We start from the raw sequence: 14,333 nt of genomic DNA, 5'->3' as shown, positions 1-14,333 counted from the left end.
TCATGGAAGGACACAGGAACAGTGTTTATCTACTCTGCCATCTTGGATCTCAACACTTTCTGAACTTTGGGAAAATTATCTTCAAGTTATATTTTGTCTGATATTATTATACAAATGTTATTATGTTATATTTTAAAAGACAGCTATATACTTTATAATATTTAGACTACATCGAGGTGTTATATGTTGCCTAACATTGCTCATCGATCAATCTGGGGGCATATAAAAGTCAAATTTTATTTACTTAACAAATATTTATTGAGCTCATGCTATGTGTCAGGCATTGTTTTAGGGGGTCTAGCAGTGAGCACATCAGATAAAAATCCCTGCCTACAGAGAATTTTTATTTAGAGGGTGGGGCAGACAACAAAAAAGATAATAAAGAAAACACATTGTATGTTAGATGGTGAACAATGCTAAGGAAGAAAGAAGCAGAGAATTGGGATAGGGAGTGCCAGAGTGGGAGGTAGGTCACAGTTTAACAGGTAAAGCAGGAGACTTGTCAGCATAACGATCTAAAGGAGGTGAGTGAATGAGTTATCCAAATATCTAGGAAGAGTGTTCTCAGAAGAGTCAACAGAATGTGTTAATTTGCTGATATGAAAATGAGTTAAGTCTTCTGCATCCTTGATATGTACTTACCGGTTTGTAGGTTCATTTCATCATTTTAGTCTACTTGAGCTATCCAAGGTTGAAATAGTTGTCCTAAAATATCCTCCTGATGTCATAGTTTTGTTGAAATTTTCTTGTTTTTCAAACAGTTTTTGCTTAATATGTATTTAATACCATTGTATTGGGCACGTAAAAGTAAAGTGAATATTATACATTTATTTAAATTATACCCTTCACTAATAAAAGGTAAATTCTTCTGTCCAATGTAATATTTTTTTTACCTGAATTCTATTTTGTGAAATATTGATATTGCCACTTTTGTTTTTCTTTTTGTTTTTGTTTGTTTGTTTTGGTTTTCTTTTTCTTTTTTCTTTTTTTTTTTTTTGCATCTGATTTACCTGAATATCTACACTCATTTTTTATCTTTTGTTTGTTTATTTTACTTGTTTAGTGTATTACTGTGTATTGATAACTGTTGCTAATATTTTTTCTCTTCTCATCTTTTGGTTTTTGAAGTTTTCTTTCTTCTATTTTCCCTTAGTGTTTGGAAGCTATGCATCTTTTCCTCTTGTGCTAATGATTACCTTAATTAAAAAAAAATTCAATTTCATGGCCCACCTGTATTTCCCTATCTAAAGAAGGAAATACCATCTATGTAGGATCAAAATTTTTTACTGCTTTTTACATTTTTCACTGTGGTCATCATAAGCTACATTCATATATTTACCATCTGAACCTGCACATTCACACACAGGCTCATGTGTGAGCGCACACACATAGTGTTTGCTATTTTACACATCTGGAGTCACATCCATCTACTTAGTTCTTTGCTTTGGTGAGAACGGGTCTTTGGATCTCTGACCGGATAATCATAGAGGAGCGGTCTGCTCAAAAGACATAGAGTAGAAGTATTTTTGTTCTCCTAAATCCTTAGTTCTTTGGATGACGTTTTAAACTAAATTCATTCTTCCCACCTCTGCTTGTAACCCAGTTGCAACTCAGCAGCCCAGAGAGATATTAAGCAGTTTTAAACAATTGTACACAGTGAAATATTCCTCTATTTTTTATTAAAAGCTATTTATCATTCTTATCGTATTAAGTATGTGTGCTGTTCTGGCTTGCCTCTTTGAATCCAGACAGTGGATTAGATCTCTGCCTCATTGTGTTTGCTTATTAAAAGCCCACCACCAGTACCAGTCATGGTGACCCTTGCACCAGAGGGCAGGGTCCTGGTTGGTAATCTTGTCTGGAGGTGAGGACATGGCCTGGGGATAGGACAGCAATGCAGCCTGAGGTGTCTGCATGCCTAGGGACCCTCTCCCTAGCTGTATCCTCAAGAACACAGGAGGTTCCTAGGTTCCTTGGGAATCTGTGCCTACTTCTGCTATTTAATCTTCACCAAAGCCCTATGACATAAATACTATCATCCCCATCTTACACATATGCAAACTAAGTCTCAAATATGCCCAGTTCAATTAGAGGCAGACTAATGATTCAAACCTATGCCTGCAATCTTTCCTAATGATGCTTTTAAGAACAGGGGGGAAAAACAGTGGATTGAGACCCTCATCATTAAGTAACATTGGACATTCCATTGTTGAGCTTTCATGAATTCAATTTACTTTATTTATCCCACCACTGTTCTTCACCTGCTCTTGAGTAAATAAGTCCCCTGGATTTGCAATTGGAAGACCTAACTTCTATGACTTGTAAGCTTTGATTTTGAGTAAGTTACCAACACTACCATTTTCTTTGCTTGTGAAATGTGAAGTTTAGCCCAACCGGTGATTTTCAAATTCTGCTCTGTTACCTTCTAGAGGTTGGATATGTGGGTAAGGAACAGCTGAGATGTCCTGCCTTGGACTATTGTTGCTCTTTGATTTGTTAGAACCTCTGTACACGAGATCTTATTTGAAAATGCAGGTTTCCCTTCTACAATATAGAAGATGAGGGTGGATGGGTGGGCGAGGAACTCTAGAAGTGGAATCCTGGGCATTCAGGCTGTTGTAGAACCAAGACAACACCAGCTCTGAGTCTTACGCCACTTCCCAACCCTGGCTACAATGCAGCTGACATGGATGAGGAAACGAGACAAATGAAAGTTTATACGAACTGGCAAGAATAAAGGATGAAAATTGGTCCTGAGCAGCAGCCCCAGGGACAGTACTGGCAATTACCAATTAATTCTAAACTGGGAAATATAACATCCAGCTTAGTTCTTGTATGTATTAATAGGGAGAGATTAGGGTAGAAGCAATGGGCAGGGGCACTGTTTTAGAAGAAAAGAGTGGGCGACAAAAGCTTCTTTTCAGGCTAATAGTGAGAGGGCACATGTGTGCCTCACAATCCAAGAATAATGTCCCTAAGCTCAAAATGGAAAAAAAAGCGGGGAGGGGGTAATTGTCAGAATTTTTGAAAGTGTATTTCATTAGCTACGTACATTGAAAAGCATAAATCCTGGTTATACTTGTTTGGTGGCACTGTGAAATCATAATTTTCTGCTTGGATAGGAAATAAATACAAAGAAAGAGCCCCAGCTCCTTCTAGTAAGAGGACTCCCTCTACCTTCAGGTTAAACATTTGTATTGAACTTATATTTCCCCATCCTGTGCGAAGACTGTCAGGGACTGCCTGGATTGTCCAAGCTGAAACCATCAGAAAATATATCAGAGAAGAGTGAGAACAAGGCCAGGTCTTCTGTTGTGGCTGCAGTAGAGGATGGACCACCTAGGATGGGGTAGAAAATGTTCCCAGGAGGAGAGAACAGAGAAACCCAGGCACCTAAAAGATTGGACAGGGGTTTTTCCGCAGGGACATTTGCAGACAAAGTTAGCTGATCAGACTTTCATTGGAAAAGGCTAGACAATATGGGGGTCGTGTGATTATGGGGGACACCTGAAGATGGCTAAGTGTTGAGAGATGATATAGGGATATGTCTAGAACAAGAATCCACAAGCATTGTTGTGGGCCCTTAACCTCAATATGTTTAGCATTATCATTTTGAATAATACAATTTTGAATTCCTTACTCTTAGCCTTTGTGTTTTTTACCAAAGTTCTTTAAAAGCCCTGTCCCCTTTCTATGTGTCCATGAGATCCACTTCAAATATTCATTATGCAACCTTCTGAGAACAGACCTAAGCAACTGGGGTTGTCTGCTCCAGTACAAATAAAGCAGAGCTTAGAAGGCAGATGTGGAAGTCATAACAAGTTTTTCCCCCAATGAGATTAGAGGTGGGTGAGAGAAGAAAATCCATCTGAAATATCTAAGGATAATTCTTAATGTTCACATGTTCCTTGTCCCCAGTAAATCAGATGGGACTTACATAGGTGTGTCTGAAAAATCTCCCCAGGTAGTTGTGGTACATACTTCCAACTACCAGTTGATTATTACTGAAAAAGGGACAGAATGTGACATATGTGAGCTGCTACCTCCCTGAGCACAATATGAAAGGGAATAGGTTTGCAGTACAGAGTTTTGGGAGTTAACATTAAGAAAAGGTCTTAAAAAAGAAAAAGAAAAGGTCTTGACTGTGGTAATCATATATACACAAAAAGAACTTAAAGAAAAATGAAGGCAATGAAGGGAGAAGGGGAGGGGATTAGAAAGCACAATCAGTAACCACAAAATTGCCTTGGGGATATGAAACAGTTTGGGGAATATAATCAATAATGTTGTAAAGATTTTGTAGGGTATTTGATGGACACTTGTCTTACTAGGGAGACCATTTCATGGACAGTGTAGGGGCCTGACCCCTGCAGTGTATACCGGAAGCTGGAGCTGAATAATAATAAATGTCACCTATAGTTTCATGTGTGTGTGTGTGTGTGTGTGTGTGTGATCACAGGAAGTGGAATACAGCATAGGGAGTAGAGTCAGTGGAACTGTAATAGCTATATACAATGTCAGAGGGGTAGTAGATTGGGGGAGGGGAGTTATCACTTTGTGAAGGGTATAAATATTGTCTAACTATACCATTGTTTTGTACATCTGCAACTAATGATAATAATAATAATGAAATGAAAGAAAAATGTAGACAGAATGCATTGAGTCCATCTAAGCAAAATGTCTGCTTTAGGGCTATTCCAGTCATTTGATTCTCTGATATTCTCAATGGTCTTTACTACAACTCTGAAGACAATGAAGCTGATGATTACTCATTTAAAGGACTTACACTGAGCATCTGCGAAAGTTGGCTGTGCTAGGTTCTCAAGGTTTCCTCTTCAGAACAACTTTCCAGGACCCGCCAGGATTAACTAGCTACTCATCCCCCTCTTCACACCCATCACTTTAACTCCTGTTATTTTATTTATTGTAGTTATTATTCTCTAAAAATGAACTTGTTCAATTCTCTTCTCGATAGAATGTAAACACCAAAAATAGGGCTCTGTCTTGAACTCCAGCACATCAAACATTCTGTTACACAGTAGGTCTCTGTATGAATTTTCTAGGACTGCTATGGAAACGTCCCACAGACTGGTGACTTAAACAACAGAAATTTATTTTCTCATAGTTCTGAATGTTGGAAAGTCCAAGAACAAGTTGTCATCAAGGTTGGTTTCTTCTAAGGCCTTTCTCCTTGACTTGTTGATGGTGGCTTTCTCTGTCTGTCATTATACGGTCTTCCTTCCACACATATGTCTCCAAATTTTCTCTTCTTACAGGGCCATCAGTCACATTGTATTAGGATCCACTCCAACAATCTCATTTTAACTTGATTGCCTCTTTGTATAGCTTATCTCCAAATGCAGTCACATTCTCAGATACTAGAGGTTAGGACTTTAACATATGCATTTTTGGGGAGTGCACAATACAGCCCATAAAAGTCCCTAATAAATATTTGTTTAAGTAAATTAATTATTGAATACACAAATAAAAGGATGGATGGTTAAATGTCTTGACTGGACTTCCAGAAGAATGCGCTAATGTCTTCTCTAAATTTCCTTTAAAATCATCAAAAAGGATGATTATAGAGGGAAATGGCTATCGGCACTAATCTAGAAGGGCACGCAACACGAATTTATCATAACTGTTAGGCCAGCACTGCAAAAAGCACAAAAGGAATCTAACTGGTTTATATGAGGTCTAGCCCAGCTAGTCATGGAAAGGGATTACGCATAGAATCAGAATGAAACTGAGAGCTTTCAATTCAGTTGTCACTTTTGTCTACCACTTTTTCCTCTCTGTCTCTCCAGATTTTTTAAAAGGAGGTTTTCATTAACAAAAGTTGAACTAATCAGGGACAAGAGCTAATCAGGTACAAGTGGACAGAGACCTGGTCCTTTTGGCTGTTTGTGAGGGCTCAACTGGAAATGAAAAAAAAAAAGAAACCATAAACTTCCAATTAGAAAAGTCATATTTGGCAATGAACTTTATGTAATTCTCACTGAAATAACAAAATAAATATTGAAAATAGGGGAAAATCATGAAACAGTGTTATGCACATGCAAGAAACTTCATGAGAGATTTTTATAATATAAAAGAGGAGGAGAAACAAGACTAAGAGAACTGTCCAACCTTGGAAGAGACCACTTGGAGAGTAATGGTCAGGGACCCCCAAGGATCCCCTCTATAAACCCTGGCTTGGAGCCCCCAGGGCAGAGAAAAGGATGACCTATAGGGCAATCGACGGAGGACAAATTCCAGTCATGCAATTGCAGCAACTAAGTAGAGGAAGATTTTATTTCCTATCCCTTACAGTTTAGATTTTTCTATCATGTGGAACAATTCTATCCTTGTCTGACCTGTAACTTCAGTCCTATTCTTCCACAGGTAACAGAGGGGCTTTCTCAGTGGCCCACAGAGGCTGAGTCATGATTCTCTCTTCTTCGTGTTTTCAGGGCTTCAACCAGTGCAGTCCCACTGATCTCCACCCTCAGAAGGGTCCCACACCCGGGCATTACTGCTCTGCAGTCAGTATTTTGAAATTCTTGATCACTTTATTTTAAAATTTGAAGTTTGTAAATAAATCCAATGGGATGATGGAGAATGTCCTGGGAGCTCGGAGCTGCAGCTCACATGCAGTCTCTCTTCTAGCCACCTTCCCACCTTCCCAGCAGAGAGTCTCCGTTGCCTACTCCTCTACTCCTGGTGCCCTGCTCAGCCTCCCTCTTCTTACCCCACGCAGCATCCATGACTGACCTCTGTCCCTACAAGGAATGGTTCAGGTACAGATACAGAGGATCAGGATTGAGCATGCTGCTGAGTGGCATCTCTAAGTGGGGCGATGACAGTCACCCCTGGGCTGGCAGTTCTGTGGTATCTGGTATGTAGGCAGAAGACTAGGCAGAAGGGAGCGTTTCATCCACTCCTGATCTGCATATCAGCACTTCCAGGGGCCTAGAGTGCAATCCCTTGAGGGTTGCCCTTCTATTGTGTGTTGGAAAGGGGTCATTGACTTACCAAACCCTAGCGGGAGCCCCTTTCATTGTTCTGGTAACTGGTTGGCAGAAGGGGAAACTGCTGAGTTATGGGGGGGAAGCCATTGGTGCCTGTGAAGGTCTGCACTCATCTAGCCAGGACTCCCATTCCTGAGGAAGCGCCACCTTAAGTAGTAAATAAAAACAACCTGACTGGTTGACACAGAGTCCTCGGAAGAAAGGAAAAAGGTTATAATTTAGTGCCTTTAAGAGTACTTCTTTCCTGCTTTTTTGCAGCCCACATTTTCAATGCAGCCCACATTTTCATTTTGCACTGGGCCCAGCAAATTATGTAGCCAGTTCTGCCTGCTAATGTGTGGGATTCATGGGGAAGAATAAAATGTGACCCTTCCTTTTGTTTGGGAAGTTCTGTTTTCTTTCATTCACTAAGCACTCTCCTGTGAGCCTATTTTCCCAGAACGTTTTCTTGAATGACAGTGAAGTGTTAAGGCTCCTCTTTTTAGGACATGGACCTCTCAAGATTAATTCTTCCCTTTTGCTCTTTTCCATCCCTAAAATGTAGTTAACCTTGCTAAGAATGTGGTGTTATAATTTTGCATGCTCATTTGCATGTATTTGTTTTCCACCCTGAAACAACCATTGGAAATTGCGGTCATCTGTTCTAAAACTTTTCTTCCTGCCTGCCATCAATTTGCTAAGGAATAAAATATTTCCCTTAGAAAATGGTGGCCAAAAGGTACAAACGTCTACTTATAAAATAAGTCAAAGGGATGTAATGTAATAAATAATTTTATTATTTTTGTAAGATGTAAGGTGACTATAGTTAATCATACTGTATGCATTATTTTAAAGTTGCTGAGAGTAAATCTTAAAAGTTTTCATCACAAGAGAGAAAGTTTGTAACTATGTGTGGCAATGGGTGTTAACTAGACAGGATGGTGATCATTTTGCAATATCTACTTACATCAAATCATTATGTTGTACACCTCAAACTAATATAATGTTGTATGTCAGTTACATCTAATTTTTTTTTAAATGGCAAAGAATTTGCTACTACTTGTTTCAAGAAGGGTGAAAGAATGATTCATTTTTTTCTTCTCAAAAGTCCATAATTATGTGCCTCTCCTGGTAAACTCTATGCCTCACAATAAAAAACAGCTTCTTAAATCCTACGTGGGACTCTATTTTCCTCCTTGCAGTGTGGGAACCCAAAAGCCTGTGTGGTAGGTGGGAGACTGAGAAGCTCTTTAGGAGAATCTGTTAATTGGACTGTGTGTAAGACGCCAACAGTGTCTATACCACAGGACAGCCTTGACTGCCGTCTACCGAAGCAACCGGATATTTCTGCAAACAAAAACAAAGAATTAAATGCACAATACAGCCAAGCCAGTTGTTTAGGACATGATGAAAAAAATTACTGGTCCTGAGCCCTCCACTAGTTTAGTGATGATACTGAACCTCCCTGGGCTTAAAACCTGGGGTAATAAAATGATTTGAATATTCTAATGGACCTTGTATTATTTTTTATTTGCCCAGCATCCATCCATTTCATGTGCTTCAATTTTCCTTTGAGGAAGTGTAGCTCCCAGAGTTCCTCAGATCCTATTTTATTTACTCTCTTTTGTGCTCTGTCACATGCCTGCTTATGCAGCTCTTTCTGGAGGACTGCCTTTGACCTCCTTGGTCTCCTAACACACTCTGCCTTGCATGCCCAAAGAGAGGAACGTGCCTGAGGATTTACATTCCCCCTATCCAGAAATAGCTTGTAACCAACGGCAGTGGGGAAAACACTACGGAAGCCTGTTGGGATCACTCTGAGATTCCACCTGTCCCCTGGAACTCCCCTGCAGGATCAGGCTGAGGCCTCCCTGTACATAATGTTCCTGGTTGACTTCCTCTACCTTGCTGTCCTCCCTCCCCACATCCTTACACATTTCTCCCAGGAACACTTAAAGTATCATTTGCACACACATCCTCATCCCAAATTGTGCTTCTGGGGAATTTAAACTAAGAGAAAAACCAACCCTCTATGATTGCAAGAAGTCTTGATGGAACTGTCAGTCAGGTGCCAGGTCCTCATAGGCCAAGAGCAGCTAGTGACCGACCCAAAGCACCAACCAGGCTCTCTCACTTGGGAATTTGCAATTCGATCAGTGGACTCAGGACAAAATGCTGGTTTCCACAGTGGTGATCTAAAGGCACTAGGCACTCATTCCTACTTCCAGATCCCCAGACAATGCTAATTCCTTTCCTTTCCAGGCTCCATTTTCCCAACTTCTTTCACTTCTGTGAGCTGGCCTATGTATTTGGAAAAAATTATTTTTTTGTATTGCATTATTGAGTGTTGCTTGTGGTCAGATAACCCTAAGTGATACAGAAATTAAATAAAGTAACAAAGAACTGCTTTGTCAACTGTGAGTAGTCTTTTGAAGTCGTCTATTACATTTGCAGAAGCAATTCCACGTACTGCCAGTTTTCTCTTCTCTGTATTGCTTATTTGGCATTACCTAAAACATCTGTATTTGACTTCTCCCTGTGTTTTGTTTTTCTTTTTAATTGAAGTTTATTGGGGTGACAATGATCGGTAAAATTATATAGGTTTCAGGTGTACAATTCTGTAATACAACATCTATGTATCACATTGTGTGTTCACCATCCAGAGTCAGTTCTCTTTTCATCACCATATATTTGATCCTTTTTACCCTCATCTACCATCCCCTTCCCTCCTTACCCTCTGGTAACCACTAAACTATTGTCTTTGTCTATGAATTTTTGTTTCTTTGTTTATTTGTCTTGTTCCTTTGTTGCTTTTAGTTTTATATCCCATGTTTCAGTGTATTGGGAGAAAAACAGACACACAGACCAATGAAATAGAATTGAAAACCCAGAAATAAACCCACATAAATATGGACAGATAATTTTTGACAAAGGAGCCAAAAACATACAATGGAGAAAAGCCTTCAGAACCTGGTCATACTTGTGCATGTCACAGTATCAGTAGTCGACAACAGAACTTTCTGAAACTACCAAAGACAATGGCATATACACGGTTAGCATTTTTATTTATTGACGTTAACATTAGCATCTTCTACTAACAAAATAATCTGAGTTCAGCTATCTGGGCTTTATATTTGTGAATTTATCATTTTATGACATAGTTCCCAGGAGCACGTTGATTATTAAAGCGGAGATAACTGATATAATTCTGTAGCTATATATTCAGGAAATCACAATTAGTTTCTAAATGTTTCTATTAATATTTCCAATAATCCAGCCCAATTGTTTGCAAACAATTATAATTTATAGTAGGCATTGGTCAATAAAAATATGAATAATAATTTTTGTCTCTTATATGAGTAGGTGCTGTTTAGATTATTGTCTAATTTTTAGATTGATTTTCAAGACACCTTTGTGAGATTAGCTTCAGTTGAAATAAGAAAATTAGAGCTTCTCAGATGAGAAAAATTAAGTTCAGAAATCTTAAGTCATTTGTAAATGCTCTATAATTATTATGTGACACTGTGTTTTTATCTTTTCAGTTCTTTCTTAATTTACCATCTGTTTGAGTTAGCTATTTCTGCATAATAAACAATCCTAAAACTTAGTGCATAAAATATATCAGCATCTTTCATGGTTCTGTGGTTTCACTGGACCCATATGGTATTCCTCACTTAGCGTTTTTTTCTGTGGTTGCAGTCAGATGGTAGAACCTGTCTTAGTCTCTGTCTTAGGGCTCTGTCTTAGTCAGCTCAGCCTGCTATATAACAAATACCATAGACTGGATAATTTAAGGAACTGACATTTATTTCTTACAGTTCTGGAGACTGAGACATCCGAGATCAAGGTACCAGGAGATTTGGGTCTTGGTGAGGGTACTCTTCCTGGTTTTGTAAATGGCCGCCTTCTGGCTCTGTGCTCCCATGACCTTTCCTTGGTGTGTACATATGGAGAGAGAGAGCACCCTCTTTCTCTTCTTATAAGATCACTGATGCCATCATGAGGACCCCACCCTTGATCTAATTAACCTAATTGGTGTCCCTGATTAATCCAGACTCTAAAATGTCCAGCCAATAAATAGCATCACATTGGGAATTAGGGCTTCAACATAGGAATTTTGGGAAGACACAAACATTCAGTCTATGAACGGCTCCAAGAGCTAATATTCCAAGGAAGAGGAAGCAGAAGCTTCTGTTCTGTTAGACCTGAGCCTGGGTGTTGGCTCACTGATACTTCTATTGTATCCTGTTTGTCAAAACAGTCAGAGTCTGCCCAGGTTCAAAAAGTGAAGCCATAGGTCCCAACTTTCAATGGGAGGAGTGTCGAATACTTCGTGGTTTTCTTTAATCAGCAACATCATCTTAAACTCCATCACTGACATTTAAAATCAGTCAGCACTTTCCCAAGAATATGAAAAGACTAAGCATGAATTGATAAATTTCTCAAAATTCAAATAGAAAAAGAGAAAATAATTCATTAATTTTAAATCACTTAGCCTGATAGAATGAGGCCTGTCTTTGGTGTCAGAAACATGGGCCAAACCACATTTTCCTAGGATGGCGTCTAACATTTGAAAATTTGAGGAAATCTATTTTGTTCCAAATTGAGACTCTGCTTCTCAGTGTTTTGTCATTACTGTCTGTGTAATTCAAGAGGGTGGACGACAGATTCCACCTCCTCAGTCTCACAGAGTGGAGCTGGAGAGGATGATTTCCAACAGAGCCAGGAAAAGCAAGGATGTTATTTTCTGTCCTGTTCTTCCTTGGGAGTTGTTTCATTTTGTTTCCATGAGCAGCTAGCATAATTTCCATAAGGTAAATGTAGATTTAATGATGACGATGACAAAAGGTGTGGGTGTTTGCTAATAAGAATGAAAATTATATCCTCTCTCTGGTTTCCTACATATAAATGTGACAAATGGTGGGCTAATTAGGCGGGCTGGTTAGAATTCAGCACTACTGCACCCAGTGTTATCTGTTCAACTCCTTAGTGTTCCCTTTGCCGAGGAAGTACTATAGCGTTGAGTATAATGCTTCAGTTAGGAGTGAGGGCTCTGGAGCCAGACTGCCTAAATTCTGATTGCATTGCTGACTAGCTGTGCAACTTTCAGTGAGTTATTCAGCCTCTCTGCCTCTATTTCTTCTTCTGTGAAGTGGGGGTATACAGTACGTATGTCAGAGGGTTATAAGGATTAAATAAGATAATACATGTAAAATGCTCAGAGAAGTGCAGTGCCCTCTGAGGCACTCAATCAACGGTAGCAGGTATTCAAGTCACGATTATCCTGTCTATGGCTTTATGCTTCCCCTAACTCCTTCCATAAACTGATGACTAACTTCTATTAGAAGCTGAACCCTGACTGACAAGAAGCTCATCTCTTATGGGGTGTTGACCACCGCTGAGAGACAGCATTTTAGTCACAGGGAAACTAGGTAAGAGCATAAGGATGGAGCAGAGAGTTCATTTTCATGTAGGAAGTACAGCTCAGTGGAATCTTCCTAAGACTGAAAAGAAAGTGAAGATAACCTCTGAGCCCTGCTTAGTTATTGGTTTGGCTTTAGGAGACCCAACTCTCTGTAGCCACCAATACAACAGAATCTATCAAAAATTCTGTTCTCCACTAAGTGGAATTGATTTTGGGACCAGAGAGCGTCTAATGTCTATCACAGATTTAGAATCTCCAAGAGTTAATGATCCCAGCCACTTTCGTTTGGTTTTAATTTTCCCCTGATTTTTCTTTTGTCAAGGAATGTCGATATGAATAGCACATTTCATCAGTTAAGCCCTTCACTTTTAATTCCAGGTCAGGGGTGTGATGAAGATGAAGTGAACCCCGTAGCCAATGAGCTAGAGTGATTTTGATTTGTTTACTGTCTGCCCAAAGAATGGCAGCACATGTTGTTGGAGAAAGCTGAAGCTTTTAATCAAGCACAACTTTTAGGTTCCTTTTGGTAAACAACAGTAGATAACAGAAGAGTTTGAGGTCGGTGAAGGACAGCTACCCCCATGTTCTGCCCGCTTGTACTAGCAAGCTTTACAACCTTACTATCGGGTTATGAAAAAAGGATGCCTCAGACCGAAGCCTGCCAGCATACAGAAATGCATGCAGGTAAGCACAAATCGGTTCATACAAACTGTTCCCTAAGCTTGATGAGGTTCCAATCCCATCTTTTCAAATGCTTTCACCACACGTTACTACAAAGGTCCACTTGTGGCAGACACAGCAACTTTCCAGAGACAGACAGGATTTGGTACCTTACAGTCAGCATCGAATAATCAGAAAGACTCCTTAACAAACGGCTGACTCCGGTGGGGAGTAGAGCAAGGTAAGCAAGGCATGTTTAGGTTGCCACTCACTCTCAGAAGCCTGCCCTGTACTTACATGACCCTAAAAGTGAGCATCTCCTCAATTTTTGCACTCTAGGTTCCTGACTTACCTCCCTCTGATTTAGGCCTTGGGCTGGACGTGGAGGCATTTAAAAATCAAACCAAAGAGGGCCATTTTTACCATTTATCAGACTGGTTAACAGCTACCATTTTCCACTATTAAAGTCCCTGATTTTGGTCTGTTGATTAGCAGAGCACTAGTTACTGATCATGTAGAGAGAACAAAAGCACTAGAACAATTGCCCTTGGACTGTGGTCCTTTTTGACATCATGTCAGCCAACCACATTCGGGCTGTGGATTCTTGATTTGAGCAACAACTGGTCAGAGAGTCAACCTTTATACTAATTACCATATGCGTTTTGTTACACTATATATGCCAAAGTATTTTTAATAAATTACAGGCATAGTAATAATAAATGTGATTGTCCCCGGAGGTTGTCAGGTATATGTTGGTCTCAAAGAGCTCTCCAGAAATAAAAAATGTAGACTTGATATGTGCAAGATACCCTCCATCTTCTTACTTATAAAGCACTTTCTTACCTTGTGCCTCGTACCGGGGTGTATCATGCTGAGGTATAACTGATACTGCATTACTTATTTGGTATTTGGGCTCCCAAATTGCCAAGCCTCCACCTTCTCTTATTCTCCCTTTCTTTTATTTCTTCCCTGGAACCATAAGTTTAGGAAAATATTTTTCATTACAGAATCTGAACAACTTGTGCCTATAAACTCCCACTTATTCAGATATGTGACTATCAGACCCCTCTTTAGCCCTTAAGTCCAACCTTTCTCCCAAGGAAGTGAATACACGTAAGGACCTACAAATTTGGCAAGTGGTCTAACGATATCATACTTGATAATAAACATGTATTCTATGGCCCAACTCCATTGTGTCGGTCTATTGGCTGAGCGGTGCAGGCAGCATGAGCCCTGGACTCGTTTGGCCTCTGGTTTCA

The 14,333-nt window shown here is 39.6% G+C and overlaps 1 protein-coding gene across 1 annotated transcript in view; it reads left to right on the top strand.

Annotated features, from left to right (window-relative positions):
• The window catches only part of LOC148758916 (peroxiredoxin-4-like), a 96,929-nt gene that overhangs the window by 48,582 nt on the left and 34,014 nt on the right, over positions 1-14,333 (top strand). The window lies entirely within an intron of this gene.

Source organism: Rhinolophus sinicus, chromosome 2, assembly GCF_057876585.1.
Source record: "Rhinolophus sinicus isolate RSI-liver-muscle chromosome 2, RSI-T2T, whole genome shotgun sequence".
Classification (NCBI taxonomy): domain Eukaryota; kingdom Metazoa; phylum Chordata; class Mammalia; order Chiroptera; family Rhinolophidae; genus Rhinolophus; species Rhinolophus sinicus.
Note: the sequence above shows the minus strand (reverse complement) of the source record. Positions and strands in the feature narration are given on the sequence as shown.